Below are 7,637 nucleotides of genomic sequence, written 5' to 3'. Positions count from 1 at the left end.
ATCAACAATATGGCTGGGCGCGGTGGCTCACACCTGTAATCCCAGCACTTTGGGAGGCCAAGGTGGGCCGATCACCTGAGGTCAGGAGTTCAAGATCGGCCTGGCCAACATGGTGAACCCCCCCCACCCCCCCTCCACCCCACCCCCACCCCCTTCTCTACTAAAAATACAAAAATTAGCTGGGTGTGGTGGTGGGAACCTGTAATCCCAGTTGCTCAGGAGGCTGAGACAGGAGGATCGCTTAAACCTGGGAGGTGGAGGTTGCAGTGAGCTGAGACAGTACCATGGCACTCCAGCCTGGGCAACAAGAGCAAAACTCCATCTCGAAAATAATAATAATAATAATAATAATAATAATAATAAAACATCAACAATACTAGCTACCATAGGAGATTACGCCTAAATTTTTTATTTTTCTGAGATGGAGTCTGGCTCTGTTGCCCAGACTAGAGGGCAGTGGCACGATCTCAGCTTACTACAACCTCCACCTCCTGGGTTCAAGTAATTCTCCTGCCTCAGCCTCCCAAGTAGCTGGGATTACAGGTGCCTGCCAGCACACCCAGCTAATTTTTTTGTATTTTTAGTAGAGACAGGGTTTCACTGTGTTGTCCAGGCTGGTCTTGAACTCCTGACCTTGTGATCCACCCACCTCAACCTCCCAAAGTGCTGGGATTACAAGCCTGAGCCACTGCACCCAGCCCTTACTCTTGAATTTTCTATATCTTAACTAAATTAAAGTCTATTGCTCATTTATGTCACTTATCCAGTAAGGCTGGGGTAGGGAGAGATATGTTCAACTCCATACAGTCATTCAGGGGCCTAGGATCTTTCCATCTTGTGGATCTGCCCTTCTCTAGGTCCATGAAATCCTCTCCACTTAACTATGGACGGAGACACAGAGAGAGGATGGCATGTGGTATGTTTATCATGAGCCAGGCCTGAATATGACTTGTATCACATCCAGTCAAATTCTGTTGGCCAGAACTTAATCACATGGCCACACTCAACTGCAAGAGAAGCTAGGGCCCAGGAAAAAAAAAAAAGAGAACAAGGACACTGATAAAAATTTGCAATCTTGCCATATTCCTCCCTTCTGGTCATCAAATATGCATTACATGCTTCAACCTAGACACAGACCACTTTCCCAAAGAAAGAAAAAGCAAAGTGTTACTGGGTCAATGCATCCAGATAAAAGACCATGATCTCTGGGGGATGTGCTGTTCTCCCCATTAGGTCTAAATTTGGCTTGTCTTGTTTGGGAAGTCTATGAATTAATAAGACAAATTACCAGCACCCTGAAGAACCTGATCACCAGCCTATCTGCCCACTAGAGGTCCCTAGGTTATTTCAGCCCTGATATGGCTTGGAGGTTTGGCCCTTCAAATCTCATGTTGAAATGTAATCCCCAGTTTTGGAGGTGGGGCCTGGTGGGAGGTGTCTGATCATGAGAGCTGATTCCTCATGAATGGCTTAGCACCATCCCCTTGGTGATGAGTGCATGGGAGATCTGGTTGTTTAAAATTGTGTGGCACCTCCCCACTCTCTCTCTTGCTCCTGCTCTTGCCTGCTCCCCATTCACTGTCCACCATGATTGTAGGCTTCCTAAGGCCTATAGATGCAGATGCCAGCACCACACTTCCTGTACCACCTGCAGAACCGTGAGCCAATTAAATCACTTTTTTTTCTAAATTACCGAGTCTCAAGTATTTCGTAATGGTAATGCAAACGAACTAATAAAGGACTCCAGACTGCTGCATGCTGAATAACAGAGGACCAACCAGACATCAGCCTGCCCAAATGCCATGGAAATGAGATCCCCTTTGGCCACTTTACAGGCCTCATACTGTGGGAAGCCAAGGGCTCTTCTGGACCCAGGCCACAGGTGCACTGTGGACATGAGAACCCTTTGGGCCACCATCCTTCACCTGCACTGGTTCATGGAAGGTCTCATGAACCCACCTGCTAGGGTTCTGCCTGGTCATTTTGGCCCCCAGTTTGCATGGGTGCTGGGGAACCAAGAGTCAACCAACTATCAGCCTTCAACTTGCTGTGGAAATAAGAGCACTTTGGGCCACCTTACGGCCTTTGCACGGTGGACAGGCAAAGGCCCTTCTAGTCCTTCTGCCTGTGTGCTATGGAAGTGACAGGCCTCTCAGCCATCCTTCTTCTAAGTGCTGATGTCCCAAGGGACCTCCCCATCAGAAACCTGGTCACCATTGAAAGCTCCCTTGTTGATTTCGACCCCCAGCCTACAAGCATACTGAGAAAGGGAGAGCCAACCCACCATCACTGGGACATGCCCTGTGGAAATGAGAGTCAAAAGACTACCATATGGGCTTCATGTGGTGGGGAGTTGAGGGTTCAGCCAACCTCAGATCTTAGGTGTACTGTGGGCAGGAAACTCCTCTGGGCCACCATCTTTCTCCCTCACTGGTTCACAGTGGCAGGACAGGGAAGGGAGTTCCGGTCAGAAAAATGCCCACCCACTAGGGTTCCAGGGTCATTTTAGCCCCCAACCTGCCTGGGACTGGGGAACAAGCACCAACGAGTCATCAGCCTGCCGGTGTGCTCTGGAAATAAGAGTGCCTTTTGGCCACCAAACGGGCTCCCCAAGGGTGGGGAAACAAGGGTCCTTCCTGCTACAAACTGCCCATGTACTGCAGAAGTGAGATCCTGCTCAGCCACTGTCCTGCTCTCCATACCGGTACACGGAGAGCCCTTCCGGCTCCTCACTGCTTTCCAACTGGAGAACTGAATTGGAGGCCATTCCAGCCACCAGACAGCCCAAAATCCATCCATCCATGGATCCTTAAGGTCCCCAGGCTGCAGCGGACAAGGGAACTAAAAGCCCTTACAGTCTCAGGCCTCCCAAGTGCTGTGAAAACAAAAGCCCATTTGGCAACCATCTTTCTCCCACTGGTGTCCCTGAGGCCCTGCCGGTCAGCAACGTGGCTGTTTACTAGGGTTCCGTGGCTCATTTTGGCCCTCAGCTTCCCTGCATGGTGGGGAACGAAGGCCATTCCAGCAATTCTACAGCCCATAACTATGTAACTGATAGCCACTTCTGTCACCATACCAGCCTCACATGCTATAGAGCCAAGAGTCCTTTATATCTTCACACCAACCGCGTTTTGAGAAAGCATGAGCTCTTTCGGCTACCATTGTACCTACGTGCTAGTGCCCTCAAGGGGTCTTCCTGTCAGAAATCTGGCCACTGCTAAGGTTTCGTTGGTCATTTCAACACCGCACCACCCCGCTCCCCACCTTGCTTTACTTGCTGGGAAACAAGGTAAAATGGCCATCAGTGAGCTGCTTACTGATGGGCCTCACTCACCATGTGGGCCTCACTCACCACAGAGCTGAGGACCCTTCTTGTCCCAGGCTGTAGGTATACTGTGGAAGTGAGAGCCCTCTCGGCCACCATCCTTGTGTATCAAGGACTCTTCCAACTACCACCTAATCAGCAGCTGAAAAACTGGATTAGAGGCACTTTTGAGCACCAGCCATCCTAAAATCCATGCACCAGTGGATCCTTCAGGGCCTCAACCAGCGGTGGACCAAGGAACTCTAAGACCCACCCCCAGGTCTCCAGGCACTGTGTAAGGCTTTTGGTGACTGTTTCCCACACTCTGGTATCTTGGAGGGACTTCCAGTCCTTAACCTGACTCTGAGCAAGAGTTCTGCAGGTTATTTTGGCCCGCCAGCTTCCATGAATGTTGGGGAAGCGAGGACCCTCCAGAAGTTCTCTTGCCCACGTACTATATTGATGAGAGACTTTTCATCTTCTTCCAGCCCTTGTATGCTGGAAAGCAAAGTTGCCTTCTGGCCATAGGCTGCCTGCCTTCTGGGAAAATGAGAACTTGTTCACCCACCATCTTGCACGATGATGCCCCCAGACTCCTTCCAGCCACCTGCCTATCTCAATCTCTCACCATGCCGTTGTAAGCCAGGGTCCATTGGGCCAGTGTCCTTCTAGAGTACCCGTGTAAAGAAGGTCCTTCAGGTCACCCAGTTGCTTGTAAGCTAGGTAACTGGAATGGAGACCCTTAGGACTACCAGCCTGAACATGAACTAGTGACCTAGGAATGCTTTCAGCCACCAGCCCGCCCAGGTGCCAGGTAGCAGTCAGTCAGTCCTTCTACGCTCCTGGGAAACTGAAGGCCCTTCGGACCTCCTGCGGCCCGAGTATTGTGGAAGCAAGAGCCCCTTTAGGCTCTTCTTCACCATCCTTTCCTTGGGACAGTGTCCCAGTGGCCCTTGTCACCAACTTGTCCACTCACTAAGGTTCTAGGAATCATTTCATCCCCCAGCCTGCCTGCAGGCCGGGTAACAGGAGGCCATTCATCATCAGCTTGCCCACAAGCAATTGACTCTAGAACCATTTCAGCCACCATCCCTCCAGTGTTCTGGTACTCTGGGGGACCTTCTAGCCACCACCTGGCTTTGCCCTAGTGCCATGGGGTCCTTCCAGTCCCTAGCTCACCCACAGCTCACAGTTCCCTTTGCTCAGACCCCTACCTACACATGTGCTGAAGAACTGAAAGTCCTTCCATCCATCAGCCTGTCTTCATCCTGTTGAATAAAGAACCCTTTCGGCCACTGTCTCAGGTCTCCCAAGTCTCTTGCACTGGTGCTCTGGTGGCAGAGAGGGGACCTTCCAGACAGTAGGTAGCTTGCATGCCAAGGTTCCAATTGTCCTACCAGCCCCCAACCTGCCGAGGAGTTGTGCTCAGAGGTCCCTTTCAGCCACCAGCCTGCCAACAGGATGTCATGGAGGAGTGAGGTTACTCAGGGCAGTAGCCTGCCTGCTTGCTGTGGAATCTAGAGCTCTATCGACAACCATTCTCCCTCACACTGTTTCTCTGGGACCCTTTCAGCCACCTTCAATCCTACGGTCAGTCCCTTGTGTTAGTGACCTGGGGGAACTGTCCAGCCACCAACCAGCCCACACATTAGGGTACCAGGGATCCTTTTGGCCCCTACACTGTCCACGTGCTGAAAAACTAAGGGCCCTTGTAGTGCAAAAGCAGCCATAGACCATTCAAATAAGTGGGCATGGTTGGACTTGGCCCACAGGTGTAAATTTCCATCTGATTATCTATAATAGTTGCTCTCTAAAGTTTTAGCCAGGCACATGGCTGTACCTAATAAATACTATAGTTCTAAACCTTTTTTGCATCTAGATGTGACAATGTATCTAAGTTCTGGTCATTGAGATATGATAAAGAGCAATGTGTACAACTGCTAAACCATATCCAAAAGGAGGAGGGAGGTGACCTCTCCTTTCCTCTCCCCTGTTCCAGGGATGGAATGTTGACATGCACTAAGTCGGGTCATACAGATGAAGGCCACACCCTAGGGACAAAAGAGCAACAAGACAGAAGGATCATGGGATCTCTATGACTTCTTGGAGTAGAGCCACCATGTCAGTTCCAACATCTATATGAAAGTGAAATAAGCTTCCAACTTGTTTAAACCATTGTTGTCACTGAGTTGCATACAGTCCAATCTATATCCTAACAAATATGCCTGGATTCACCACAAAATTAAGGAGTTAGTTCACTTCAACCTCTCAATAACAAATAAAAACCAAAATCAGAAACCCAAGCACAAAAGTATGAGTGAGAAATAGCTCTTGAATCTTTTTACTTCTCTCCATCTCCCACACTACTATCTTCTCCCTTTTAGACCACTGCAATTTGACAGCGTAGAACCCTCAATGGTTTCTCAGTTTCTCAATGCTTTTAAAACATTGGCCAGACTCACAAACACAACCTCCTCATTCTCCCATCTGCAACATCCTCTGGCCTCATGCATTCCAAACTCACCTCATTCTCCCAGCTCTAGCTACATCATTTCTGTCCATTGCGTTTGCCAAGCTCTCTCCTGCTGCAGGACCACTGTGCTGTCACCTCCACCTGCGACGCTTTTCTTCCCTATCCTCATCACGGAGTTAACTTCAGCCTACTTTTCAGACATCAGCTCAAATATCGCTTGATCCTGTCTTCCTTGATTCAGCAAAGGCCATATTATGGGCTATCCTGACACCACGAGCCTGTCTGTCAAAGGCTTGTGACAGTTACAGTTTTCCACTTGCTCTGTGATTATTTGACAAACTGTAAGCTAATCATGTCTTAGGGGCTATGTCTGATTTTGTTCACCATTGTATCCAGATGCAGGGCTCCCATAAAGTAGACAAATGAATTATTGTACATAAGCCCCTGTTGCAAAGGCAAGGCCAACATGCTTTATAATGGAATTTGGTCTTCACCTATGTCTCTTAGGATTAGGTTCAGCTGCAAAGAATAGAAAACAAAACAAAACAAAAAGACAATGGCTTCAAACAGAAAAGAGATATGTTTTCCTTTTATATAAAACACGTGTGGAAATAGTAGGTTCAAGGCAGGAGAATGATAGCTCTGTAAGGCTGTCAGGGATCCAGATACCTCCCCGGCAGCCACTCCGCCATCCCTAGGGTGTGGTTCTTGTCTTCATGGTTCCTGGCTCCAGCCATTACCTCTATTCCAGGGAGCAAATTTGAGGAATGCAGAAAAGGACCTGCCTCCTCTCTTTTAAGATGACTTCCTGGAAACACCACCGAAAAACGTGTCCTTCTCCAGAATTAAATTAGCCACTCCTTCCCAAAAGGGAGGCCAAGAAGTGTGGTCTTTCAGCTGCACGTGCCCACGTAAAAATCAGGGTTTGGTTACTAAAGGATATAGGGAATGTTTTGGTTATCTATTGTTGCCGGGTAAACCACCTGAAAACTTAGAGGCTTAAAATAATAGCAACCATTAATAAGTAATACAGCAATAACCATGTTATTATCTTTTATGTGTCTGTGGGTTGAGTGGGCTCAGCTGGGCAGTTCTTACGCTGGCCTTACTTGGACTCTCACGCAGTTGGCAGTCAGCCGATATGCTGGGATGCTTGGACCTGTCTCTTTCTTGTGATGATCTCATGGCCTCTCCTCTCCACACGTTCTCTCCATGTGACCTCTCTCCCACTGAGCATTCAAAACCACAAAGCAGAATCTTCCAGGCCTTCTCAAAGCTTAGGCAAAGTGTCACTTCACCAGCTCTACCAGTCAAAGCAGCCACAGGGCCAGTCCAAATTCAAGGGGGAGGAGAAATAAACACTTCTCTATGAGGGGATTTACACTAATTTTTTCTTTTAGCAAGATGTTTACACTTCTATTGAAATATACTCTAAAGCAGAATGAGTTCTACTAGTCAATGAAACTTTGCCAAAGCAAAAATCACAAACTTCCATTGGGGAGGTCCAGTCAGCTAGGAGCAGCGATCCCTAAGCAGGAACACCAAGGAGAAGCCTGTGGGACCGAGGGCTCCTTAGTCCAAAAAGCCTCCAAAAAGCCTTTCAAGAGGTTCCCAACTCACTTCTCCCACATGCACCCACACGGATTTAGGAGCTTGGACATTTTCCAGTAACACTGGAAAATGAGCTCCTCATTTTCATATATTTTTAGTTACTTCCTCACTGCAGTAAATATAAAATTGGCAACGCCACAGAACAGACAATATTTCAGTCTTTATCATACAACTGTAAACAGTGACTAAGTTAAAAAATAAATAAATAAAATAAAAATAAAGTAAGTTGGCCTTTTTTTTTTTTTTTTT

The 7,637-nt window shown here is 48.1% G+C and overlaps 1 pseudogene; it reads right to left on the bottom strand.

Annotated features, from left to right (window-relative positions):
• Positions 1 to 2,677: 2,677 nt before the first annotated feature.
• Positions 2,678 to 7,637, bottom strand: part of LOC108294568 — a 7,707-nt pseudogene continuing 2,747 nt past the window's right edge.

The sequence above is a fragment of the Cebus imitator genome, unplaced genomic scaffold (assembly GCF_001604975.1).
Source record: "Cebus imitator isolate Cc_AM_T3 unplaced genomic scaffold, Cebus_imitator-1.0 Scaffold589, whole genome shotgun sequence".
Classification (NCBI taxonomy): Eukaryota; Metazoa; Chordata; class Mammalia; order Primates; family Cebidae; genus Cebus; species Cebus imitator.
Note: the sequence above shows the minus strand (reverse complement) of the source record. Positions and strands in the feature narration are given on the sequence as shown.